This window comes from Tamandua tetradactyla, chromosome 1 (genome assembly GCF_023851605.1).
Source record: "Tamandua tetradactyla isolate mTamTet1 chromosome 1, mTamTet1.pri, whole genome shotgun sequence".
Lineage (NCBI taxonomy): Eukaryota > Metazoa > Chordata > Mammalia > Pilosa > Myrmecophagidae > Tamandua > Tamandua tetradactyla.
The window spans coordinates 5,188,457-5,215,608 of NC_135327.1; the positions used below are offsets into that span (position 1 = coordinate 5,188,457).

Consider the following 27,152-nt stretch of genomic DNA (forward strand, 5'->3'; position numbering starts at 1 on the left):
GCCAGGACCATGGTGATTGGTAGAGGGATGGTCCTGTGGCCAACCTGAGCCAATGGAAACCGGCCCCGGGACTTCTGCTTCAACTACTGGGAGAAAACACCTTTTCCGAGCGGTGGCTCGGCTGGGTTGTGCACGCGGGAATCTGGCCACCACGCTCACCTCGACGCAGGCGGAGCTGCCCCCCAACCACGCACACAGCTCTGAGGACCTCGATCCCACCAGAAGTGGACTTTTTGGTTACATGAGCAAATACATTTTCCTTTTTGGCTTAAACTAATATGAATTGGGTTTCCTCTGCTTACAGAAGGTTGCAATCATATATATTTTTATTTGGGTGTGTGCAAATGCCTGCTTGAAAACAGTCAATGCCAAGTCTTATGGAGTTCCTGCACTTGTATTTGAAAGTTCCATCTGTGCCTGCATTGCAGCCGTCCCATGTCGGTGCAGAAGTGAGTGTTTCTCACACAAGCACTGACAGCGGGTGAGCTCCTGCACCTCTGCACATTTTAGCCGAGGCTGAGTCCTGCCAGGGAGCACTCCAAATGATGGACTGTCTTCTCCTCTGATGGTGTCTCTTACTTCCCTTAGCCCCAAGGTGATTTAAGCCAACTGAAGGAGGGTCCAAGTTATTATCTGGTCTGAGAGTAACTACTTCAGGTAGTCACTGCCTAATGGGGCAAATGGCCTTCCCCAGATGACACTCCAAATTTCCTCTGTCATTCCCAAGTGGGCATGAAAGTGGCCACAGGCAAGAAGCTCTAGGAAGCAACTGGTTGCGAGTATCAACCTCAGAGTCACTGAGACCCAAGCTCAAGTCCCAGGGCTACGATTCCCCAGGTACGATGACCCTGGATGAGAGTTCACCCTCCCTGAGCCTCAGTTTCTTCATGTGGTAAGAGTGGGCCCCTTCTAGGGCCCCTGCAGGATACCACTTGTGATGTGTCTTGTAAAAACACCCGGAGCCCAGGTGTTATTAGCAGAAAGCAGCACAGCCCAGAATCTTCCAACAGAAAAATTCCCCACTCAGAAATGCCCAGTGCAATCAGTGAGTCTGGTATTTTCTAAACCACAGTCCTTCTCACAGCAGTTTTCAAAAGTTCTGTCAACTGCAGAGCAGCGATGCTATTATTAATGCACTATTTTTCTTAATTTTAGCTTCCCACCCTTTTAAAATTTCAACTTCAATGCATTTGGCTTAGAAAGAAACGTGTTATGATCATAAATGTACAACCTGAACCAATCACCATAAATGAAGGTAACCGTGAAGATAAGTACGTAACTGCAAAAATGCAAAATGCTGCTCTTTTGGGTAAGTCATCTCATGTACCACGAGTCAGGGCAGTGCCTCTCTGCTCTTGAGGGGGCTGAGCCAATCCTGACCTTCCTCCTGCTTCAAATTCCAGAAAGGTCTTCTTTGACCACCTCACAGAAAACAGCCCAGATGCTGACCTCCCATTCACGCCGCATCCCATTACCCTGTCACTGTTTTTAATTTATGATTTACGTTAATGAAGCATTTACGGTTACCTGAAATGAGCTTATTCACTTTGTTTCTTGGTGCATCTCCCCCAACCAGAAGGCGAGCTCTAAGAGAGCTGCCGCCTCTCTGGGTCTGTCCACTGCCGTGACCCACGTACTGGCCACACCGCCTGGAACGCAGCAGACGCTCGGCAGGTGTCTGCTAAATGAACACACGAGGGTGTCCAGCTTTATGCTCATCCACCACATTTTAGCCTCAAAGTAAACCGTCCCTGCTTGGCAGATAAATTAAGACTCACAGGGATGAAGGGACTTGCCCAAGGTCACGCTGCCGGGATTCAAACCCAGGACCAACCCAAGTACCCAAAATGTCAACCCATTTACCCACTGACTATGTGACTTATTAGCAGGAGCTAATAAAGTAAAATAAAATTCTTTATTCAGGGAAAAAAAGCTTACAACAGATTACAATCACACATATTTTTATTTGTGTGTGTGTGTGTGTGTGTGTGCAAATGCCTGTTTGAAAACGGCTGATGTCAACTCTTAAGGAACTAAATGATTTATTTATTTCTGATTAAAATTTAAAAAAAATTCCCATTTAATTAAATTATACTTCCAAAGGGGGAAGAAATGACAGGAGTTGCCATGGAAAAACCAGCCCCACTTCCTGCCTAGGGCCCGGGCTGTCTTTCCTCTCTAATAACCGCTATGCTTCTGGAGCAGGAAGGGGCCACGGCGGGAGGAAAGGCTCTCTCCTTATTGCCTCTGAGCATAAGTGCCTTTAATTTCCTGGCCCTGATATGGAAAAGCGAAGTTAGCTGGGAAATCTGTCCCTCGCTGTTTAATGAAAGCCTGGAGCGGCTCCGGGGCCAGCAGGCACCCTGGGCAGGACTGGAAATGTCTGCTCCAGCGACCAGAAGCGCTCGGGCCCTTGCTTTGCTCCCTCACTGTTTCCTTACTGATTCGCAGTCCATCACTTTCTAGGATGTCGTCACAGGAGTTGAACGGGGGTATGTTGTGGGAAGACCCCCTCGGCTAACCGACCTTGGGGCAGTCTTTAGATTGATCGATTGGATCAAATACAACGTTTCCAAAAGTAATTTGCAGAAAAAGAGATCCCATCTGAATGACAGCTGGGTTTCCTGGTGCTGCTTTTTCGCCCTTATCATGGGTCTCTGGTTGGGGCTGTGTCACCCACAGGAACCCTGACATCCTGAGACTGGCCGAGCCGCCCCAGACTGCCCATGGGAACACAGCTGGGAGCACTCCTAGAGGAGAAACGTCTGGGTGGCTCCAAGGAAGCATCTGGAGGTCTCTGCATCTTTTCTCCTCACAAAACTGCCCGGATGACGACCTTAACCAGCCCAACTCCATGTGCCCCAGGAGACATTTTCGTAAGGAAACCCGTAAAACAGGTAGAGGTTTGGGGAATCTTCAGATAAAAGCCACGCTTTAGCCATTTCATCAAGAATGAGTGTGAAGAAATAGTAGCTCTTTAGATGTGTTTCTGAGCCCTGGTGCCATGGTCAACAAACTCACTAAGTTCCTTTCTTTTTTTTTAAAAAGAAAGTTGTATCTGTTTTTTTAGGGGAACCAGTGGGTGCATTGATACTGTTTTTGTGTGTCTACAAAATGCCTCTAAAAGTCTGAGCGCTCTATAAGCCAGGGTGTTTCTATCTGGGCACAGCTGCCACTTGGGGCTATTTCTTTGCTGGGGGGCTGTCCTGTACCTGCGGAACTCTGAGCAGCTTCCCTGGCCTCGACTCACGGGATGCCGGTAGCTCCCACCCCGAGCCCAGCCAATCAGGACCATGAAAAAATGTCTCCAGACATTGCAAATGTTCCCTGGGGGGCAAAGTCACCCCCAGTTGAGAGCCACCACTCTGAAAGATTTTAAAATAATCAAAGGGCTTGGGCCTTAGTGTCAGCAAGCCAACTTTGTAATGACGAAGTGGATAACCTTATTAATGAACCTAGCTTCTAAATGATGAGCTAAAAAAAAAACCCAGCTGGACAAAATGGAAACCTCGCCGCCAGGTGAGTGGGACGGTGCCACTTCCTGTGCGAAAGCCCGTGTCACGGCTAAGAACACACGCTGGGACCACACTGCCCGGCTGCAGACGGGCACTCAGCCACGGACTTCTGGAAGGTGTGTGGCACCGGGCAAGTCACTTAACATCCCCCCCCAGCCCGGGCGCCTGTTTCCTCCACTGTGCGAAGGGGTATGTGCACACCTGCCACCTCGGGTGCAGGTGAGAGCCAGTCTATGGAGAGCGTCTTAGATGGGTGTGCAACTCACATTAAGCACTTCTCCTGGGCTGGCCATCCTAATTCCCAGAGCTGCACCCACACCCGCACCTGCACCCGGCCAGCCCCTTCTCCGCAGGCGGCTGCACCTGGAGGGAAGAGCCGGGGAGAGGTGGGGTGGGAGCTCGGCGGTGCACCCTGCCGTCCCAGGCCCTTCCTGCTCATCTCGGCACCCAGACAGCCGGCGAGCCAGGCTTGCGTCTTGGCGGGGACCTTGTCTGGGCTTGCAGACTTCTGCAAAGAGCAGACTTGCCCACTCTAACATATACAGGGAGCCTGCCGCGTACATTTGCCTCACTTTTCCGCTGTCAATTACCCTGACATTCCAAACGTCAGAATAATATGCTTCTCCACCTATTCTGGAACGGAGCTCGCTCTCTTTTAAAGAGAAAACACACAAACCAGTCAAAACCATCACACCACCCAAGCCAACCGGGCCTTTAAAAAATCGCTGCCAAGTAGCTGTTTACAAGCTGAACAAATAATTACTCTGCCACAAGGAAGAAAAGTATTAATTGAAGCTATTCATTAAACCAGCTTCCCTATTCTGTGGGGTTTATCTCTTGGAGGTGTCAGCCAGGGGTTAGGGATGGATTAACACACAAAGGGGAGCTTTGCCAGTTAAATCTCCTCCTTGTGGTTAGCTTTTAATAATAAAGTTGTCATTAAAAGAAAGAATGTAATGGTTTTAATTGGGTTTAATTACCTGGAAACTCCTGGAAAACAGATCAGCTTGTTTAAAAAAAAATGTTAGAGGGAGACAAGAAAATGATGGTTGTAAAGAAAAAATAGGTTGATTCATATGTTTAAATAGTAAAGTTAAAAATTAAAAAAACCCAATTTGCATCAGCAAATGGTCTCACTGTACTAACAAGAAGTTCACCAAAAGACTGTGGGCAAATCTTTTCATCCCTGAGTACAAAATAGTCAAACTGATGACAAAAGGTAAAATCTTGGTGGGATTTAAGAGAATGAGCAGAAATGTCTAAACTGGCCCCTCTTTTGTGGTTTTATGCAACTAATCAGCCTCTCAGATTTTCTGTCCTTTGACAATATTCTTTTAGCTGGAGTCTTATGGGGCATTTTACTGGGACGTAAGTTTAAAGGCATAAAGTGACAAATAAGGCGGTACTCGGAGCTGGGAACGCGGAGCAGGGCGACCAGCCTTTCCGGTCTGCCCCGGGTGAGGGGTTTCCCGGGATGAGGGTCTTTAGGTGCTGGAAGGTTCCGGGCAACCCGGTCAAGCCGGTCAGCCTCACGGGGCTCAGGTACCGGATCCAGGACCATACCATGAGACCAGGGTGCTCCGGGAGGCTCGGCCAGGATGCTCAGGGGGTCTCCGCCCAGCACGGACCCGCCACCGACGGGTGTCCTCTGGTGTCCACAGCAGAGCCACGCGCCGCGCCTTCCCCAGACGGCGCGTCCTTCCACGACCACAGCCTGCTCCTACGGGCGCAGCGCTGAGCCTCCCTTGTGCACAACTCGTTCAACCCTTCCCCGCCCCCGTGGGGACAGCACTGCCGCCACGCCGCCATGCCGCCGGGCCACCAGGCTGCCACAGTGCCGGGCCACCACGCTGCCACGCCACCATGCTGCCATGCTGCCAGGCCACCATGCCACCACGCCACTGAGCTGGCCGCTGAGGCCCTGGGAAGCGAAGTGACTTGTCTGAGGACAGGGGCGAGGGAGTAGAGCTGGCTTTGAACCTGAGCCACGTGGGTCCAGAACCCGTGCTCTCCACCAGGGCCAGCAAATGTTTTCCACAAAGAGCTGGCGAGTAAACACGTGTGGCCGGTGCCCGCGGGGGCAGCCATGTGCTCTGCCATCCTGTGCGGGAGCAGCGACAGACCAGATGGAGCGAACGGGCCTGGCTGCGCCCCAACAACAGTCCATTTAGAGAGCGGCCCGGCAGGCCGCCTCGGCGCGCGCACGGAGGGTGCTGACCCCTATCCTGGAGCACGTGCTCCACAGTCTCCTGCTCCCAGGCCCTGGAGGTGCCTTGTCGCTGGAGCTCACTTTCCAGGAGAGGTGGAGAGCCGCGGAGAACCCAGAAACACTGAATATCAGGTGACAAGTGCCGTGAAGCAAATGAAACAGGAAGATGGGCTGCAAGGAGAGAGAGAGAGAGAGAGAGAGCGAGAGAGAGAGGGAGAGACTGTTTTAGGGAGGGCGCTAGAGGAAGGGTGGTGGGGGAAGGCGTCTCTGAGGAGCGAAATAGGAGTGAAGACCTGACTGATACGTGGAAGAGAGCCAGGGGATGCTATGGGGGAACAGCATTCCAGGCAGAAGGAATAGCCAGAGCAAAGGCCCTGAGGCAGGAACAAGAGTGGGGGGCGTGAGGAACAAAGGCCCATGCAGGGGAAGATTAGTAATGGCGAGAGGGAAGGGAGAGCCACGTGGGAGACTCAGATAATTCACCCGCTTTTCAGCCAGGGTGCGGAGTTTGAACTTTATTCAAAGTACAGTTGGAAACCAGGGAGCGTGAAGATGTCTGATTTATATCCGCCCTCCTGGCACTGCCTCGTCACCTCCGACCAAAAGCCCAGAGGGGTCGGTATTACTGTTCCTTCACCTGTTCTACAGATGAGGGCCTGGGGCTCAGTGAGTCTCCAACCTGCTACGTAAGAGGAGTGGAGCTCAGCGCCAGGCCAGGCTGGCTCCCATCTTGTCCCTTCCTCCCTGAACCACTCTCTCCTAGAGGATGCAACTTCAGCTGCCTGCACTGTCACCTCCCAGCCCAGAGGTTTCCTTCTGAGGGTCAGGAGAACGAGGGTTTCCGGCAGGAGCCAATGCTGGTGCGATTTCAGTCTAACCCATAAACACCACGAGCGGGTGTCAGGGGTGAGGGTACAGGGTAAGAGCCCGTCACCCATGCCCGGGGACCTAAGAACAGGAGGGCAGGAGAGAACAAGCAACGCTTTTGAACAACAAAAGCGCTTTCTTCCGAAGTGGAAACATTCAGGGCACAGCACACGCTGTCACCTGGGGGGTTCGAGAAGGAACCAGAGGACATTGCCTGGAGTTGCTTCTAGTCCTGAGGTGGGGGACACAGGGCTCCCCTTCCCTCCCGGCCCCATCCCCACCGCAGCACCAAGGAGGAGGGTGACAGCAGTTCATTCATTCATTCAACACACTTTCTGAGTGTCCCCTGTTCACTGTACAGCAGGCACTGGAGAGGGCGGGTGACAGCAGTGACAATGCAGTGCAAAGAAACAAACCGTGAGGGCAAAAACTGTCACGTGCTTGATGGCAGGGCTGCTGTGTGCGACCGCTCGGGGCTGCTGTGTGTGATTGCACAGGGCTGCTGTGTGTGACCGCACGGGGCTGCTGTGTGTGATTGCACGGGGCTGCTGTGTGTGATTGCACGGGGCTGCTGTGTGTGATTGCACAGGGCTGCTGTGTGTGATTGCACGGGGCTGCTGTGTGTGATTGCACGGGGCTGCTGTGTGTGATTGCACGGGGCTACTGTGTGTGATTGCACGGGGCTGCTGTGTGTGACCGCACGGGGCTGCTGTGTGTGATTGCATGGGGCTGCTGTGTGCGACCGCTCGGGGCTGCTGTGTGTGACCGCACAGGGCTGCTGTGTATGACCGCACGGGGCTGCTGTGTGTGATTGCACAGGGCTGCTGTGTGTGACCGCACGGGGCTGCTGTGTGTGATTGCACAGGGCTGCTGTGTGCGACCGCACAGGCGTGTGCACTGCACAACTCAGGGGTGCCAGCCACATGGCCCCCACATAAGTGGTGCCCCTGGAGGTGAGCAATATGCAGTCTGCACAACAACTCGTCCTACAAGGAGGTGAAAAATGTTACAGAAAAAACATAAAGCAAAGAAGGGGATGGGGAAGCCCATGTGCTGAGGCACTGCAGTTGTACAGGGCAATCAGGGACGTCTTGCTGAGGAGGTGGCATCTGAGCGCATTCACAGGAGAGGGAAGGAGCGACGTGGATGTCTAGAGGAGCAGCAGCAGGGCAGAGTGTGCAGAGGTCCTGGGACGAGAGAGTCCTGGCAGGTCGGAGGACTGTACAGGAGGCCTGTGAGGCTGGGGCAGAGGGAGGGAGGGAGGCGCACTGGGAGATGGGCACCGGGAAGAAAGAGGGGCTGGACCTTGTAGGGCCACGACTAATCACACTGACCCTGTGACGGGGCCAAAAGATTACATGTCTGTAAACATTTACTGAGCACCTACTATGTCCTGGGTCAGTACATGGAGGCTCTTGGCTCCCACATGGCTTTTAATACACACACTGGAGAGGAAGCCTGTTGTTTTTGCCTAGCAACCATCCCCCCTTCTTCTGGGTATAACATCCTGGATTTCCTTTGGGGAACCAGCATTTCCTCACTCTTAGTCCACGTGGCCCACACGGGGCTGATCCTGCCTCCCCCAGCTCCACGAGGGCATGGGACCCCTGTCTGGCCAGAATGGTTTAAGCCAGGCTGAAAGAGTTTTGCCTTAGAGAGAAGGAAAATGATATTAGGAAAGATGTACCCTTTTTTCACTGCTTTTACTGAGCTGACAGGGTGTTGGCCTGGAGCTTCTTGGAGGCATCTTTGCCATCACAGACGAAAAGAATGAAGTCAACCCAGAAGAGAGCAGAGTGAAGAGATGGGGAGAGACTGAGTTCTGTTGACACTGTTTGAACTGGATCCAGCCAGGCCTGATAGCCAATACACCCCTTGGGCTTTTTGGTTATGTGACCCAATAACGTCACTTCTCTCCTTAAGCCAGCTTGAGTTAGATTTTTGTTACTTGTAATCAAAAAACTTACTTTGACAACAAACTATGGGGCACAAAGAATGTGCTGTGTTAGAGAGTGGGGGTATTTGAGAGAGCTAAGTTGTGGTCATGATACCTGCACTTGAGAAGCTGCAAAGTCTAGTTGGGGAGATGGTTAAGGAAGTAGGTGATAAAATACCTGGTGATAAATGCTGCAGCAGGGGCAAGAACAGGGTGCTAAGGGGATATTTGGGAGGTACACCTAACTCAGTCTTGGGGTGGTCAAAGAAAGCTTCCTGGAGGCGGTGACATCCAAGATAAGACCTGAAAGCTGAAATATTGGCCAAGTAAATGGGTGGCAGCAGAGGACACAGCAAAAATAAAGCCCTAGAGGTGCAGGAGTTTGTTGGTGCAACTGCTGGGCTGTAGCCCAAAGTGCCAAGTCTGGAGTCGTGAGAGACGAGGGAGGAGAGGATGGCAGGAGCTGGGTCATGAGGGTCTGGAAGCCAGGCCAGGGAGTTTGGATTTTATTCTGTGGATGAGACACAAAAGACAGCAAGACCTACAGGGATTAAAAAATAGCAGGGAGAAAGGAGTGAGCCAGCTGAAACATGGCCTTGCTCGTCTTTCCGACTTTTGATAGAAGAAATATTGAACTTTAGTTTTAACTTTTCTTACAGAAAGACAGCAGCGCAAGTGAGATATTAATCACAGCTGATGTGTGGCCTTACTGTCAGGGGTGTGACAGGATGTGACAGGGAGTGGTCAGGAAGGTGGCGAACCGGAGTACACCTGCCTGCTCTCTGTAAAGGAGGCGGCCAAAGGATGCCCTGTGGGATGAGGGCGCAGCAAGGCCAGGCCTTCTGATTTTTTAGGAGAACCCCGAAATTTAAATTTTTATGGGAAATCCCCTGATTTCAAATGCTGGCAATCTTTTTTAATGTAACCAAACAAACAGGTCTGAGGGCCAGATGCCCCACAGTATGACATTGGCACAGGAAGGAAATGGGGTTGGATGGAGAGCTGTGAAGACAGGCTGCGGGACTGGTGGGGGTCGTGGTTGGCTGGGTCAGCCGGGGTGGCAGAGGGCTTAGAACCGACCTGAGAAGTTGACAGTCCAGGATGACCCTTCTCTGTGACTTTTTAGCTTGGGCAGGACCTCTGTGTCCTTCTCGGTAGAATGAGAAGTGCCGTGTCTATTTTGTAGGGGTCATCTTAAGAACCAAGGAGAGACATGGAATGAGCCTGGTTCGGTGCCGTACACGTGGAGGGCACTTTACATTTTTTACCCCTGTGAGAGCTGACTCCTGGGTACAGGCTGTATGCTACAAACAGAAAGTCACCATAGAAATAGCCACCTAGTTTTCAGCTTTATATGCACAAATGTGACAATGAATGAAATGAATTAATCCTCAAAACCCACAAACTACCCAAACTCACCCAAGATGAAATAATTTCAAGTATTAAAGAAACTGAATTCATAGTTAAAACACTCCCGCCAAAGAAATCTCAAGGCCCAGATGGTTGGGTAGGATGGAGAATCCTACCAACCAGTGCAGGAAGAATTAGCATCAATTCTCTACAATCTCTTCCAAAAAAGAGAAGAGGAGGAAATATTTCTTAGCTGATTTTATGAGACCAGAATTATCCTGACACCAAAGCAGGATGAAGATAAAACACAACACACACACACACACACACACACACACACACACACACACACAACCACTGCGGTTTGGTTCATCGCTGTACTGTTTCCAGTTGTGTTCCAACAATGGCACCTACAGCCCCCGCTGGGAAACATCCCACGATTCTCAGCCTGGTCCTGTGAGGTCAGTGGTAAGGCATGTTTATTCTGACTTTACAGGGAGAAAACGGAGCCCCCCACCCCCACCCCAGTCTGTCCAGAGGGACTTGTTGTAGGTCTTGGATCCGGGAAGCGGTGGGGATGGGATTCCACCCAGGTCTCTGGACCCCACACCATGCTCTGCCCAGCTGGAGTGGTCCTGGGCTGGTGGAATGAGGATGTGCACAGACACCTCTTACCTGCACTTATCCTGGGATGGCAGAAATGAGGTGAGAGCTTCAAGACGTTTATGGAGCTTTCCAATACTCAAAGTACCTTCACACACACTGGCTCACCCCATCCTTAGAACAACCCCGAGGGGACAGACAGACCAGACTCCACCGGACAGAAGAAAATAACCTGAGGATGTCAGGTGACTGGTCCAAGGCCACAGAGCGAGGGACTGGCAGGGCCAAGTCCTAAGCCAACCTTCCACCTGGCTGTGGTCTGTCTTCTCACCACCCTCCCACCCGGCTTGGTGGACTGGTACCCAGGGCCAGCAATAACTCGGTGTGACCAAGCCAAACTTCAAAGGAAATCACGGGCACACGCCCAGGGCTCCATTTCTCTCCTGGGCACAAACATTCAGGGGAGAGGAAGAGAAGAGAACTACCATCGTTTTATTTGGTGTCAGGCACTTGGACCCGCCATCTTGCTCCACATTTATTTCCATTTTACAGATGGAAAAAATGAGGCCGGGTGTGGTTTCCTTGTCCAGCAGCTAGTAGAGCTGGTAGAGCTAGTACAGCTAGTAAACAGCAGAGCTAGCAGCCAGCCCAGGCCTTGCAGTGACTTTGCCCCTTCAGTCCACCCCCCCAGGGTTCTTGGAAGGAAAATCACGTGCTTATACTATTATGAAGGACAAAATGAATCACAGGGAGGACTGCAGGAGATCATTTTTACTGTGAATTCTGCAGTTGAGGAGAGTATTTTGTATATGCATAAGGAATTTCTGGGCCTAAAAAATAGTTAGGGATGATGTTTAAAAGCAGCCAGTTCCACGAGATTAGGTGAAGATGGGAAACAACAATCTGAATTATTAATTCTTCCAAGCTAAAGACAAAAAAATCACTATGAGAGTGAAACAACCAGTTCAACTGTTTTCCGGTAAAAGGCTTTGTTGATTTTGTCCCTGGGTGCAAATATCACAGCGGAAAAGACAAAAGAAGCGGCACAGTGGCCGCAGGGCACGAAGCTGCTGCCCCCCGGGGCCTCCTGTTCGGCTCGGCACCCAACGCAGTGACCAGGACTGGGCTAAGGGACCTACAAAACGCTGCCACCCGAAGAGGCCCTGCGACCTCACACTCCTGCGTGCGGGGGGGGACCTGCCCCCTTGCCCTCCACCGGAGAGGTCTGCGAGCTCACAGAGGAAGTGGGCGGGGGGACACCTCCTGTTTCCCTGTCAAAGTCAACCCCAACCTCGACCGTGGTGACACCTTCCTGCCACTCAGCCTGTGACACCCTCACCACCAAAGGCTCACGGGCGTGCCGCGCTCTGTGGACGAGCTCAAGAAGCTTATTGTTGGAAAATAAGTACCATGAAGAGTGCAGGTGGGGAGCTGGGGGGACAGCTTCTCAACCTGCTCGTTAAGTGAAAGGGAAAACTGTCCCCATTCTTTAGGCTCACAGGGCGCCTGGCATTTTTTTTCACCGCTTACCATTGTGAGCAGCAGCCCCTCTATTTACAGAAGACAAAAGAGCGTCTCAGGCTAAACCAGCTGACAATTTGCTGGAGGTTCTGGACCAGAGATTTAAATCCCTCTTATTCATTTTCCCCTTCAACATTCAGCGAAAGGTGGGGCAAGAAAAGGGGGGAAAAGTTGGCAAAAGAAGCCTAGAGGAGCAGTTGGCATTTGTCAAATTTGTGAGTGGAAAATTTGGAGTAATCAGGAATCGTAACTACCTCTAAAAGCTGAACCCAAGTTGACGTTTTCTAGGAGGAAATGGTTCCCTCTCAACGCAGCCCAGAGCACCGGATTTCAAACAAAGTCTCTGCTAATGAGCACCTTTCTGATAACCCCAAACCATCTCTAAATAAATATTTTATGTTGGAAATAATCCTTTAGTGATCCAGAATGTATAAGCATAAGCACTTCACCCGGAGGCACTGCCTAAAGTCAGGGAAACCCTGCCTAAGGGATTAAACCCACCAGCCCCTGCCCACCGCCCCTCAAACTATGCCACTCAGCTCAACAAAATCTTCCAAAGCACTTCCGGCTTCTCCCTCGTCCACTCTCGCAGGGCAGACAACCACAGATGAGTTTTTCTCCTGCTCACTGGACACAACGAAGCGGCTCGTGAAGCCACCTCTGCCCCCAAGTCCTGCAGAGAAAATAATCACTGGGCGAGTAGCCCAATCAAAGTAATCATTTCTTTATTAGCCCCAAGGACCAAATATCATTTACTTCACTGAAAAGAGAGCTGGAGGCAAACAAAAAAAAAGAAAAAAGAGAGAGAGAAAGAGAGGGAGAGATTTAAATGCAAAGTTTAACCCCCAGTGGGGAAAAGAAATCTCCGACTTCCTCAGAAAATCCTTTCCAAATTATATTCATCTTGACTTAATCCACATCTACCGAGTGAATTAGGCAGTATTTATTTTGAAAATCTATTTTATGGAGTTCCAAGGACTCTGTTTTCCTTGGGCAGGGCTGCGCTCCATCTCGGCTGAGGGCTGGGACCAGGCCTTGGAAGTTCGAGGTGCCTGGCACACAGGGCTGACGAAAGGTAAATAAACACAGCTGAGCTCGGGAGAAATGGGAAGGTTTTCTCATTAAAGAAATAAAATAAACAGATGTCCTTAAGCACTTTGGCCTGTGTTTGTCAAAGGATGGAAAGCTCGAGATGTCGGGCCGACAGAGGTGAATTTGAGCCGCATCTCGAGGCAGGCGGGGAACGCGCGAAGGGCGAGCCCTGCGGGCTCCGAATTAACTAAGCGACCTCCAGGGAGGCTCCTCTCATTTGAACCTTAGCAACTTCTACAAATACTCTTTAACTGCTGGGTCATAAAACCAGTTTTTTTTTTCTTCAAATTTCTTCTCAGTTTGTAGAGCCGTAAAGGACAGGCCCAGCCACGTCCCGCCAACTGGACTGATTGAATCCTGATGGCACTGCGCCGGGGGTCGGATTCCGGAATCCAAGCCGGAATCACGTAATAACCCCCGCTGGGGACTGGGCCGGGGCTGGGGGGGTGAGGGGCACCTGCGGCTGGCCGAGGGGGCGTGCGGGGCCCAGGCCTGGCCCGGCGGTCTCTCCCCGGGGCCACCGGGAGGCTGGAGAGGACCCACGAGCCGAGCGGTGACCAGGGAACCCAAGGCTCACGCCCGACTTCCTGGACACAACGTGGGAAGCAATCACAGGACCAAGTTAAAATGCAGATGCCGCTTCTGTCCAGGCAGGCGGGGAGCAGGGGTCCCGCACTCCCACCCGCTCAGCTCCCCGGGGGTGCTCACCTGCTGGCCCGTGGCACACCCTCTGGACACCGGGCAGAGCTCACGCCACCCCCGGGCTCCCGCAGCAGGGCTTTCCAGGCCCCGGGAGAACCAAGCCTGAAGACGTGCGGACACTCAGACCCCAGATGCGCCTCGGCTGGGGGTGCCCTGGAAGTGGGCCTGAGCCTTGGATTTCAGTGGGGGGTGAGAGGGGAAGGCCGCGGGGAGGCAGGGAGGCTGCTGCGGCCTCCCAGAGCGGAGGTGAAAGTGGGCCGGACAAAGGAGGTGAGGGTGGACGCAAAGAGAACGGGAGGGGTTCGAGAGACACTTAGAAGGAAAATAACGGATGGGTTGAAGCGCTGCACGGGCACAGCACAGGGGACCAGAGGAGGCGACTTCTGAACTGCTGCGAAAACTAAGCTGCAGTTTCCCACCGGGCAGAGGAGAACGGTCCAGTACGGCCGATGCCGGGCCCAGAGCTGACGGGAATTTGGTGCTTTGGAATAACTGGAAGGTGTCAGGTGGCTGGAGTGCAGAGAAGGGACAGGAGAGCTGCTGGGGCCGTGCAGGGCTGGGCTGTGGACTGCCTTGAGAGGGCTGATTCTTGACCAGCAGTGGGGAGCTCTGCAGAGTTCTAACAGGGTGGACAGGACCTGATTTGCCTTTCTGAAGGATCCTCTGACGAGGTGGCCTGGAGGTGGGCAGCATAGGCCTCATGCGTGGGCAAACGCAGCCAGGAAGACCCTCCAGCCCACCTCACTGGGACCCAAAGCTTGCCTCGCCATTCTTAAGAGGTCAGGCTTAAAAAGCAACAGCAAACGGGCCCAGGAAACCCAGGGCCAAGGCTCCTTCCAGAGTCCACCAAGTCTGGTACTAGGGTGTGGTGAGCCTAAGAGAAGCCCTGAGGTGGGAAAGAAACACCCAGACGAGGGCTTGGGAGAAGGTCACACAGAGCTGGACCACAGCGACCGAGTGGGAGAGTTTCCAACATGCAGCTGGAGAGGCGGCAGCCGCGCAGAGTCGCCCAGACACTGGAAGGAAAGGGATTCCCAATTACTCGTTTACATATCTGCCTCCCCCTCCTGCTAGGATGTGAGCACAGGAGAGTGAGACCTTGTCTGTCGTGTTCACTGTTAAACCCTCATCCCCTAGCACAGGGCCAGACACACAAGCATTCACAAAATAGTTATGAGTGAAGGCGTGAATGAATGAGATGGATGAAGGAGGGAGGGATGGGAGGAGGGAGTGGCGGGTGCTGTGGTGCCCCCCACCCCCCGTTGGTTCTGTGACCCATCCCTCAGCTTACGCCGGCTTCCCTTCTAAGGGCTGGAGGCTGAAACTTTCCCCAGAGGACTCTGCTTGGGCCCTGGAGCCCTGTGCCCGGGGGTTCAGGCGCCCCTGGGAGGTCAGCCTCCAGGGACTCGCTGGTGTAGGGGTAGGAAAGTCAGCTCCCTTCCTCGGAGGCCAGACAGACTCCAGGTGGGCTGCGTTCCAGAGCCCCCACGGGCTGGGGCTGGGGCTTTGTGAGACCCCCACCTCCTTGCCTGGCTTCCTCTCCGTCCCTTGTGTTTCCCCCAAGGAGAAACCTGGGGGTTCTTCTTAGGACTGCTTTGCACAAGGGTCCTGCCTCAGGGTCTGCTGCCAGGGAACCCAACCGAGGGCGAGAACATTATACTCGGTGAAGTTCTGGAGACCCCAAACCTCCCGGCAGAGGCCATTCAGTCAGAAAATAAGTTTACTTTTGGAGGAGGGGAAGGTGGTGGCGATGGTGGCAGATTTAACCCACGACTCAGTGGATGTGATAATGGATTTCCAAGAAAGGTGATCGTGGGGGAGTAAACCGTCTGCTTTCCCTGGAGGATCCTAAAGACATGGGTGGAGAAATCTTGAAATCCCAATTAGGGGTGTCGGGTCTCAGAGTCCCCACAGAGGGGCCACGGGGGAAGGGGAAGGGTGCCCCCCAGACCTGGGTACAACCTGGCGTTGGTGGGACACAAACTCCAATGCCTTGGGGTCAAGGAGCCCCCTACATGCGTGACACGGCTCCAGGAACCACAGCTCAAGAGGGGTGCAGCTCACGCTCCCCCCCAGAGGGCAGTGGGGTGCAAGGCTTAAAACCAAGACTTCGTAGATGTGTGGCAAACTGGGGGGGCCTCGAAGGGCCCAAGTGCAAGTTCCGTACCCCACCTGTGGCTAAGTGCCCCAGCAGGCAGCCCACCTGGCGAGGACCAGCCAGCCCCTGTCTCCCTGAGCAGACAGCACCTGCCACCGCCACAGGGTTGTCCCAGTCAGGCACCTTTCGGGCGTCACTAAGCCCCGGGGGCTCGGGCTGCTCATCTGAACCCACGGGCGGTCCCGCGGGGCAGGAGGCAGCCTCTGGGGCGTGACTATGTGACAAACTGCCGCTGCCCTCACCTGTCGCTGCCCTCACCTGCCGTCCCCCTCACCTGTCGCCACCCTAAACCTGTCTCCTGTGGCGGGCGTGGGTGTCCCTGCAGCCCTGGGGCGGGGTTCCCACCCTCCCACCCTCCAACCGGGGTGGTGGGGAGGCCATCCAAGCAGGGTGCACCCATGGGCACACGCGGTGCCTAAAGGGCTCAGCCTCACAGTTCCCAGCTGCCACTCTTTGAAAACCCAGGCCTGGTGTTGCCAGACCGTCCAGCTTTTCCAGAGAACTCAGCCATCCAGACTTTGATGTAAAAATCCAGATTAGAAAACACTGGTGATGGATGTAGAGTCTGGAGAAGCGCGGAGGGTCCAGACCACACCTGTCCTGGGTGGGATCGGGTGTGGCTACAGAGGGGGACAGGTCTGGCCCCGCAGACGCCGGCGCGGAAGGGGCCCGGGGGCGGGGGGCACTCAGCTCACACAGGCCCCCTGAGGCCCCCTGACCCCCACCAGCTGCCTCGCCTCCTGGCCCCGCCCCCAGAAGCCCACCTGCCAGTGTCCCTGGCACGACCCTGCCTGGAGGCCACGTGCTCCGAGTCCATGTCCCACGGCGTCTGCCGAGCCCTCGTGGGGACCACGTTCAGGGCGAGGCCAGCCCCGGCGCCACCGGCACCTCAGCCCGGAGGGACGCTGCCAGCCCGTCTCACACGCGTGTGGACACGGGTTCCCCCGAGGGCCAGGGCCCTGGCATCTCCTTTCGGCGGCACTGGACTTCACCTGCACAGACACCCCTCCCGGGAGCCAGTTATTTCTCTGTATGTGCAGCAAACACCTGCCACACGCACGTGCCAGGCACCGTGCCGGGGGACAGAGCCGCGAGCCACTCAGACCTCGGAGCTCACCACCGAGCGTGACTCGCTGCCGCCCCGCGTCACTCCCCTCTCAAGACCTGCACCAGGCCACCTGGGGCGCTGTGGGGAGCCGGGGCTAAGAGCAGGGGCTCCGAGCTCTTTCCCTCCCTCCTGAGCGTGTGACTGGGCCGTCCTGTCATCTCCCGCAAGGGCTGTAGCAGAGCCTCTGAGCCCACAGCTTTGGGGTGAGAATCAAATGGGAGAGAGGTTATTAAGGGTTCCGGGCAGCCCATAAGGCACACTCGTCACAGTCTTGTGGGGGAGGGGAGCGCGGGGCCTGGCTGCCCCCTGCCCAGCGGGGATAAGAAAGGTGTGGGGCCGGGGTTCTGAGCAGCACTGAGGGTGGCACTGAGGATGGCACTGAGGGTGGGCTTCACTGCCGCTCTCTGGACACTGGGGCCAGACAATTCTCTGGCTGGGGCCTGTCCACCCACTGCGGTTAGCAGCAGCCTCAGTCCCTCCCCACTGGGCGCCAGCAGCACCCTTCGGCCCCAGCTGTGACAACCCAACGTGTCTCCAGGCACTGCCAGGTGTCCCCTGGGAGGCAAGACCAGCCCTGGTGAGAAGCATGAGTCAGGGCACAGCACAGCTACTGAAACAAGGCGTTCCCGTACAGAAACACATGCACACAAAACAACAACACATTTTCCAAGGAACAAGCAAAAGGCTACACCTGAAACCCTGCAGGAGGGGAGGGGATGAGAGTGCAAACGGGCTCACACATTCGTACCTACCTAAAGCAAGGAAGGGGCCTTGGGAGTAAAACAAATTGGGTAGATGGAAAAACTGGTGGTCAATGAGAGGGAGAGTGAGGGGCATGGGATGTATGAGGTTTTTCTCTTTTCATTTCTTTTCCTAGAGTGATGCAAATGTTCTGAAAATGATCGTGGTGATGAATACACAATTATGTGATGATGCTGTGGCCACGGATTGTACACCATGTGTGGACTGTATGTGTGTGAAGATGTGTCAGTAAAAATATAAAAAAAAAAAAGAAAAAGAAAGGGGCCTTGGGCGGGTGAAGGATACGAATAACTCACCCCCTCCCGCATTTGAGATCCGACTTGGAATAATGATCAAGCTCAGAGCAGAGTGCTTGGCACACCGCGAGGGTGCAATAAAAGTTGGGGCTTTGTTCAAGACGAATGTGGACCTCTGAAGGGTCCATGGGGAGACCATCGACAGAAGCAGCGGGCATCTTAGGAGCTCCGGGCTGAGGGGAAGGAATCACTTGGATCTGGGGTTGGTTCTGCCTCTAGAATATATCCAGACTCCCCCGCCATACAGCATACAGTAGATTTATATACATATCTCCGGCTGCTACCCGTCACTGCCCATCTTCCAGCCTCCTCACTGGTCTCTCTGCTTCTGTCCCCCGCTGCTCTTTCCCCATGTAGCCAGAGGGATCCTTTAAAACTCAGAGCCTGTCCTTCCTTTACTCCAAACCTCCACGGCCCCAGCTCGGGGTGAAAGCCTGTTGAGTGATCGCTTGCCCCTTGCCCACTCGCCTCCTCGCTGCCCCCCAAGCTCGCCAGTTCACCCCCGGGCCCCTGAGTTTGCTGTTCCTTCTTCTTTTCTGCCGGCTATCTGCTCCTCCATTTTCTTCAGGTCTTTACGTAAAACTCAGCTTCTCCCCAAGGGCTCCTTCCCTGACTACCTTTTCCCAAATCGTAATTCCCATCCCCTATATTATATTACTTAGTTTGCTTCTCCTCCTTCCATGCTTTAACGTTTCTCTGCATTTATCACTTGATCATACTTACCTCGTTTACTGTCAGCATCGTTTGCCCCATGAGGGGAGAGACCTTAATCCGCTTTTTCTCATGCTGCGTCTCCAGTGCCTAGAACAGTGCCTGGCACACAGGGCTACTTGAGAAATAGTCGTTGAATACACAAAATAAATGCCTGTGTCCCAGCGGAGCCCGCTACTGGCATCCTAGTGGAACGATTCTTTGTCGTGTTATCCCTCTGTCACCGTGACGATGGAGACCACCCTCCCGAATTCCTTTCCGTCCCCATTTGTTCCTCGAAGTCCCTGCTGCGTCTTCCGACAGGACCGTGGGGCCTGGCTTTCACAGTTCCTCTGCCCCGGCCTCCCCTTCACGTGGGAGCAGCCTCTGAACTTGCTGGCCTCGGGAGTGAGGGGGAGCACTCACTCCCTGACCTGATTCCCCACCGGCCGAGGGTCCCGGAGAAGGGTCTTCAGAGGCCCCCCCACTCTACCCCCCATGCAGGGAAGCGGAACCTAACAGAGAGAAGGCCAGGGGTGGGGCCAAGCAACAGGCCACAGGAAGCGTCCCTGAGATTCCAGGAGCTGCCAGACCCAAAGGGCTCCTGGGGACAGGAACTGGGCGCCCCTAAGTGGTGCAGGGTCCTGACTGAACAGAGGCTTGGGGACCCTGGGTACATGAGCCCCCTCTGGAAATCTGAGAGAATCCAGAGAAGGAGGAAGGACGACGCAGGAGGTGGAAGACTTGAACTAGAAAGTGAATTACATTATAGAGAAAAAAATTATTTCATGCACTCTATGTGGGCTGCGATTTCTCCATTACGTCAAAACATTCCCTGCTAGCACTCATGCAATCATCAAATACTTCCCAAGCTCCTACTGTGCGCCAGGCCCCGTGGGAACTGCAGTGAACGAAGCCCCTGGGTGCTAGTGGTGCAGCGCCGGCCGTGGAGCCTGAGGCAAAAGGAAAATGGGGCCCCTGCCCAAGCCTATCAAAAGGACCCCCGTATTCTGACCCAAACGGAAAAACCTAAGCAGAGCTACACAGTCCATAAACCATGGATAAGGCTGAGCAGCCTGTGCCCCGCCGGTGTCCATGCGCAGAGACCTGCTCAGTAGAGATGCGGCGGCCGAGGGTCAGGGACTGCAGGGAGCGCTCGTGCCGGGGCATTGTAACGTGGGGTTGCAAAACAATCAAGCAACAGCCCGTCTTGATTTAGAGTTTGGGTATCATTAGGATACTTTAGCCTTGATTTTGATTTTTAACATATTGCACTAAACTATTACTTATCTTGATTACTGAATTACCCACTTAGATTTTGTGCACGAGGTGTCTTGATCCTGGCCCTGGCATTTGCTTTCATAAAGCCTGTGTTCTAGAATATGGGTCTGGATGTGGGGGACAGACAATAGATACTACATATTTTACTCACCCGGTAGTGATAAGGTCCCCTTATTTGATGAGGGAACATTTGGAATAAAGCAAAGGGATAGTGACGTGGAAAACTGGGAGAAGAGCTTGCTGGTGGAGGGATCAGCAAGTGCAAAGGCTCTGAGGGAAATCACAAAAATTAAACCAATGGAGATGCCAGTTATAAAGGTTGAGACTAGTCCTAAGAAGGAAGTTGGAGGATGCACCCTTCCCATTTCCAATCTTACCACAAAGTTACAGTAATCAAAACTGTGTGGTACTGGCCTAAGGGCCGACAGCAGATCAATGGAACAGAACTGAGAATCCTGTGCAAATAAACCTGTAGATGTTTGGTCAACTGATTTTCAACAAGGATGCTGAGAGAATTCAATGGGGGAAAGAAACGTCTTTTCAACGAAGGTGCTGGGTCAACCGGATAATCCCATGCCAAAGAATGATGAACTCATACATCTTACACAAAAATTAACTCAAAAGGGGTCAGAGACCTAATGTCAGAGTTAAAATGACATGTTTTGAAAAACTGGTAGGCAGTACCTGAAGTAGCATAAGTGCCACCCATCCTTCCCATGTACATACTTAGAGCATTGAAAATTTAAGTCTACACCAAAAATGCACTCAAAATGTTATAGCAGCATTATCATAAGAGCTCAGAAGTGGAGCTTCTGTCTATCAAATGTATAGACAAATGTGGTACATCCATACAGGGGAATATTATGTGGCCATAAAAAGGAAAGAAGTACTGCTACTTCTACAGCATGGGTGAACCTTGAAAACATTATGCCAAGTGAAAGAAGCCAGTCACAAAATACCACATACTATATTATTCCATTTCTATGAAAAGCTCAGAATAGACAAATCCATAGAGACAGAAAGTAGATTAATTGTTGCCAGAGCTGGGTGGAGTGGGAAATGGGAAGTCACTGCTGATGGGTAGGTGGTTTCTTTTTGGGGTGATGACAGCGTTCTGGAATTAGACAGTGACAGTTGCACCACTGCATGAATACACTAAAAACTCCTGAATTGTAAACTTTTAAAGGGTGAATTTATGGTCTGGGAATCATATCTCAGTAGAGCTGTGGAACCAACTGGTCCTAGAGTTGGGTTTCAAATTGGTGCTGAGCTGCCGGAGGGAGAGGCACAGAAGGAGGGGTCAGAGATGACCTACGGTGAGCTCCCGGGGGACTCCTGATTTAGCCTTCTAATAATCCCTTCCTGGCCACAGACAAGGCTCCTGGCCACCTGGCACTGGCCGAATCCAAGCTGGGGAAAAACAGTGTCAGAGGCTGCGGGGGCGGAGGGACTGGGAAGAGGGGATTCGAGCGAGGCGCCCATCACTGCTCCAGCCCTCTAGGGAATTACTAATGCATCCACAAGATGCAGGAGAATGCAACTGCCAAAGGGATGCTCTGGCTTCCAGCACTGGGGGGAAGAGATGGAAAGCCTCACAGCCTCTGATTGGGAACAGGACGAGAGTCCAGGTTCTGCTTTTAAATTCAAGCTCCCTCTGTTTTGAATCATTCCTTAATCACTTTAGCTGTGCTGGTCTTAGTTCCCTGAGTGAACAGCAAGTTCCCCTTTTGGCTGGGACCACAAGCGACTACTTCCTGCACAGCGCCGTGCACAATGCCACAAGCAAACAGCCGCCGGGCCTTGGTGTGGCCGTGCCAGGGTCCTCGGTCTTCAGAGCCCATTTGCTGGACATCCGTGGTCTTCATTTTCTTCTGGAAAGAGCACTCTGGTTTCCTTTGGGGAGCCATCCCGCCCTCATCAGCCCATGTGGCTGGGATGGAGCTGACCTGCCCCCCCACCTCTTTTGTGCCAGGGGCGGGACTGTGATCAAAGATGGCCAATCTGAGCCAGAGGGTGCTGTGCGGATGGTGGTGGGGGCCAGTTTGGGCCAGTGAGAATTAAGCCTGGGAGTGGTCCTGGAATTTGGGAAGGACTCAGGTGAGACTGCTGAGGGGGAATCGCCACATGGAGTGAATCTGCTGAGGGACTCAAAAAGACCAAGTCCTGAGCACAATGCTTGAGTTCCTGGATCCAGCCAGACCTGAATACCAGACACCCCATGTGTTTTCAATTATGGTGAACCGATACATTCCCTTTGCAGCTTAAGTGCTCTATGCTTCAAACTGAGAGTCTTGCTCCATGCTGGCTGTTATAACAACCTTCACAAGTCTGCACCTCCTGGAGCTATGGAGGCCACATATTTTAGCTCTGTCATGAATACCTTGATTGCATAACCTCCCTGTGTTTCAATTACTCTGGCTGTGGACCGGAGCTAAGACTCCTGCTCCTGTAGATCCTCTCCACTTCTGACTTCTAGGCTTACAGTGATGGGACACTGTATCTTTCTTGAGCTTCAGACCCACAAATCCCATTGTCTTCTAGGCTTCACAAACAAAACTAACTTTCTTTTTTCTCAGCCTTTTTCTCTTTCACTATTCTTCCTTTACTACATGGTGCTTTATGCAAGAAATTGCTAATTGTCCTCCAATATCCATTCTTCCTTTCTCCAACTTAGAGTAGTAGAATCCGTGAATTTTTTTTTTTTCATTAATTTTTTTTTGCATGGGCAGGCACCGGGAATTGAACCTGAGTCTCTGACATTGCAGGTAAGAGCTCCGCCGCTGAGCCACCACAGCCAGCCGGAAGCCATGAACTCGGCGGATTCATGACTATTAGGCACATGACTACCCCAAATAAAGACTACACCTACCAGGCTCACTTGCACCTAGATGCAGCCACGAGACCATGTTCTAACCAATGGCATGTGAGCAAAATGATGTGTGCTACTTCTGGGTCTGGCTCTTAAAAAAGACACAAAAAACGTAAAAAAAAAAAACCTAGAAAGAAGGTCGGGGGAACGGGAAAGTGCACTGCAACTGGAGCTGTGGAGGCTGTGTTGCCCCTCCCAACATGGCTCCTGGAACGGCCCCTTCCGGACACCTGACTTCCAGAACTGATGAACCGCCCCTTCCGACCACCTGACCTCTGGAGAACCGCCCCTTCCGGACACCTGACTTCCGGAGAACCGCCCCTTCCAGACGTCACCTGACCCCCCCTTGCTTAAAAACCGCCCATGCCATCACCCAGGCCCTGATTCAACTCTCTCCACGTTGGGTTTGGTGGGTTCAGCCTCGGAGCTCAGAAATAAACCCGCCTGCTTTAAATTTCCCAGTCTACGTTCCTTCTTTCTCACCCTTTCGCCTCCTAAACCTTTCAGGGGCATTCTCCTTTCCCTGTCCCCTTTACCCAATGGCTGGATTCTGGACATGGTGGGAAGCTATGGTATATCTTTCCAGTGAATACGACGCGCCAGGGGCGGTGAGAACAAGAGGGAAGGAGCCTGGTCTCCAGTGTGGGTGGGGCAGTCCTTCCAGCTCGAACTACTTAAAGGTGAACAGCAGGTGCGAGACAAGTAAACTTTTATTTTCATTAAGCCACGGTTACTCTGGGTCTTTCTTAGGGTTGCCAAATTGCACAAATAAAAATTCCCATTCCTCATCTTAGATGGAGCTGGAGGAGGGAGAAAATTCCAGAAGAGTAATGAAGATGGCACAGGAGACCTTGGGCTCGAAGAGCTTGTACTCTCATGACCTGAGAGCATGCAGGGAGGCAGGTGAACTTGAGGTCTCCCCCCTTCTCGGCTGGCTGATTTTATCCCCGCTGGGTCTCAGTCTCTCCTTAAGTACAATGGAGGCTGTCAGAGCAGAGCATGACGACTCTTAGGCCTGCCTGTTCTGATGGCCTGTGACTCTGCAATCCCAGGACCGGTGCTGAGACTTAGATGCCCCTGGGGTCAGGGAGTTCCCATGAACGGTTAAACAGGGTCGGCGAAGCCTGGGACGGGCTGCAGGGCCCCCCGCCCCCACCAAGAGGGCAGTCACTACTCAGCTGCTGCTGATTGTTGTCACGTGGGAAGGCAGGGCTGCCAGATGCCCTACTTTTTCAGTAAGAGGTGGTAATCAAGATTGTTTAGGTCTGTGCAATCTCCTGATTTTTAAATGTTGGCGACAAATTCACATTTTTTCAAACACCCTGGAGGCCAAACAAAAGTGTCTGCAGGCAGGATTTGGCTGATGGTCATAAGTTAGGAATTTCTGTCCTGACATTTTCTTTCTTTTCCTTCATTCCCATTTAAAAACTATTTGACGCCCACTAAGTGGGGAGCACTGGGGATGCAGCGGAGAATAAAACAGGAAAAAAAAAAAACCCACCCCTGTCCTCATGCAACTTACATGCCAGTGGATTGTCCTGATTCATTCATGTAAAAAGTTAAAAAAATTTTTTTTATTGTGAAATATAACATCTATAAAAAAAGCAATAATTTTTAAAGTACACTTTAACTTAGATTTCAGAGTTTGAAATGGGTTACAGTTCCGCAATTTTAAGTTTTCTAGCTGCTCCAAGACACTGGAGACTGAAAGAAATATCAATATAATGATTCAGCAGTCATCCTCATTTGTTAAATCCTGTCTTCTCGGTTACAACTCCTCCTTCTTTGATCCTTCTCCCAGTCTTTAGGGGTATTTGGCTATGCCCATTCTAACTTGTTCATGTGGGAAAAGAGCTGTTGATAATATAGAATAGGAGAATGGAACTGGTTGATGTACTGGAGAGGCTGGGATTTCAGGACTTTTCTGGCCTAGGAATCCATCTGAAGGTTGTAGGTTTCTGGAAAGTAATCAGAGTGCATGGAAGTTTTGTAGAATCTCAGATAGAGCCCTGGGTGTTCTTTGGGGTTGAAAGGAATGGTTTTGGTTGGGGTCTGGCAAACCATGGCAAATACAGCCTCCAGGACAGCCTCTAGACTCAGTTTGAGCTCTCTCAGTCACCTATACCTTATTTTGTTACATTTCTTTGCCCCCTGCAAAAAAGTTATTTATTGAGTAGTTCTGTTCCGTGCACTGGGCTTGGATGGGAAAATAAAAAACCTTCATGGTGCTTGCTATCATGAAGCTTATAGCTCCAAAAGGTGCATAATTATAATATAAATGAAAATACAGTTATGGGGAGAGATGTAATTTAGATCGGGGCAGGTAGGAAAGTCTTGGAGGAAGCGGAGAACTGGAAGGTAAGTTGCGTTTAGCCTAGTGAAAGAACGTTCTAGATTACAGCAGAGGTGCCAGTGTGATCCCATCCACAATTAGGGGGTTTCTACTGTCAGCCCCTGTGATTCCCTGGCCTAGGGCTCTGCTAAGGCAGGGCAGAGTTTAGGGAGATAAACCCAGGAGAACCCCTCCACCCTCACCAGAGGGGGCCGGGTGGATAAACTACCCTCGGGTGAGCCATCCCTGCGCTGTGCTCTGCCGCCTCCCAGAGGGCCTGACGGACCCAGCCCCAGCTGCCCCTGGCAGTGTCGTTTCAGCACCCTGCACTGCTTCCTTCCTTCCTCCGCCTCAGTTTCCTACGCTGCACCCACAGATTATTTGGGGAGATCTCCTCCCAAATAACCCACTGTCCTCCCTCAGGGCCCCGCCTCTGGGAGAAACCAACAGAGCACAGCGTGGACAGACACCCTGAGGGGGGAGAGGCCGTGGCAGACTCCAGGCCGCCGGGAGTCGTGCTCCCAGTGGTAGGAAAGGAGCTGCGGAGTGCGGCCTGACAGCTGGGTTAGAGTGTGCCAACGGGGTGGCCGTGGGCAGTTTCCCAGCCGCGGTGTGACTCCGCGGGGGGCTTGGGTTGTCACGCGGGGAGCTGGCAGTGCAGGGAGGAGGCCACGCCAGACGGGAAAGGGGCCGGGATTCGGTGGGAGCTGCAGAGAGCTGGAGGCAAGGGGGGGTGTGTGTGACAGCGTCACACGGGGCCCAGAAAGGAGCTCTGGGCCTTGTCCCTCCCTGCCTTGAGGGAGCCCCGCTCCCGTTTAGAGGGTGGGGGTGAGACCCCAGTAACCAAGCCTCAAGCCTTGCACAGCCCCTAAGAAGTGAGTTCCTGGACGGAGCTACAGAGCGTCACTGGGGGCTTCCAGAGGCAGGAAGAGCAAAAGGGAGGCTCCGCAGGGGACGTGAACCGAGTGGGCCACTCACCATGCAGGGGACACAGACTCCTCCGGCCGGCCTCGCTTTCTTTTTTTTTCAAATGATTTTTTATCGATGTATATTACATATTCACATACCATGTAATCATCCAGAGTGTACGCTCGGTGGCTCACGATATCATCCTATAGCTGTGCATTTATCATCACAATCGACTTTGCCTTTTCTTTTTTGTGAAAACTAACATATATACAAAAAAGCGATACCTTTCAAAGCACATCGCAACAATTAGTTGTAGAACAGCTTTCCGAGTTTGGTCATGGGTTACAATTCCACAATTTTAGGGTTTTACTTCTAGCTGCTCTAAGATGCTGGAGACGCAAACAAATCTCGATATCATGATTCAGCAGTCACACCCATTTGTTAAACCCGACCTTCTCTGTGTAACTCCAACCATCACCTTTGATCTTTCTCCCATTCTTTAAGGTATTTTCGCGCATTCTGACTTCTTCATGTCGGAAGTGTGGACAGCCCCACTTTCTGCAGGGGCTGCCAATTCCATGCTCTGGTGTTTTCAGCAGCTCTTGACTCCCCCATCTCTTGCCCAGGCTGTGCGCAGCCCAAAAACTCCTGCCGGATTTCCCGCAGGCGCTGCTAGACATATTAACGGCATTCCTACGCGGCGAGAGATTTCTGCACCACCAACACCATTTTTATATTCTTTACAACATAATGGCAGACAATAAATCTATCCTGCTAATTACACATCCAGCTTGTTATAACCTCCATAAAAAACACGAACAGCTGGGAAAGCCATGAGGTGATGTCAAATCATATTCCTGGTCTCTAAACAGAAACAGAAATATTTTCCAGTCGCTGGCAAGTCTCAAGTTTCCTACCCATGCGTGGAAATAGCAGCCACTGGGGTCACCCA

General features: G+C 52.5%; 1 protein-coding gene across 1 annotated transcript in view; it reads right to left on the reverse strand.

Annotated features, from left to right (window-relative positions):
* Positions 1–27,152, reverse strand: part of EYA2 (EYA transcriptional coactivator and phosphatase 2) — a 310,794-nt gene that overhangs the window by 55,197 nt on the left and 228,445 nt on the right. The window lies entirely within an intron of this gene.